Raw genomic sequence first — 819 nt, 5'->3', positions numbered from 1 at the left:
ATATTTTGCTTAAAAAAAAAAAAAAAAAAGTTAAGCTGAAAAAGTCAGCATGTGTCAGTCCGCACTGTAGCTGGAACAGTGCCGTTCCAACTACAGTGCGGGGCTTTCCCTTGCCAAACATAGCTTTTAGCACCTTCACCATCATTGATGATCCACAATAATCCATGGCATCTAATTTCTTTTTCAAAAAAAATATAATTTAGTCTCTCAAATTATCAATTTTTTTTTTATTTTAGTTTCCTCAAATTAAAAAAGTGATAAAATAACCTTCAAATTACCAAAAAATTGTAATTTGACTATTCCGTTAGTCAACACCGTCAAATAGGATGAAAAATACAAAACGATGTCATTTTTTAAGGTTAAGTTACTAAAATGTCATTTAAAAAAAAATCAATTTAAAAAATACTCCAGAAAAACGACGTCGTTTTTAAAAAAATGGTGGTTTAGGGGTGGCGGCCACCCCACAGGCCTAGGGGTGGCTTGTTAGCCACTCCCATAGGCCCGGGGCTGGACGATGAGCCACCTCTAAACCACCGTTTTTTTTTTCTTCCACAAAACAACGTTGTTTTGGAGGGCTTTTTTTTTTAATTGAATTTGTTTAAATGGGTATTTTAGTAATTTAGCATTGTCAAAACGATGTAGTATTGAATTTTTCATCTTATTTGACGGTAATTACTAACGAAGTGACCAAATTGTAATTGGTTGGTAGTCTGAAATGCTACTTTATCACTTTTTTGAATATTAGGGAGCTAAAATGAAAATGGCCGGTAGTTTGGAAGACTAAATTATATTTTTTTCATTTTTCTTTTCTTGTCTTTT

The sequence above is a fragment of the Corylus avellana genome, chromosome ca7 (assembly GCF_901000735.1).
Source record: "Corylus avellana chromosome ca7, CavTom2PMs-1.0".
NCBI lineage: Eukaryota > Viridiplantae > Streptophyta > Magnoliopsida > Fagales > Betulaceae > Corylus > Corylus avellana.
The sequence above is the reverse complement of the archived record's forward strand: the minus strand, read 5'-3'. Positions refer to the sequence as shown.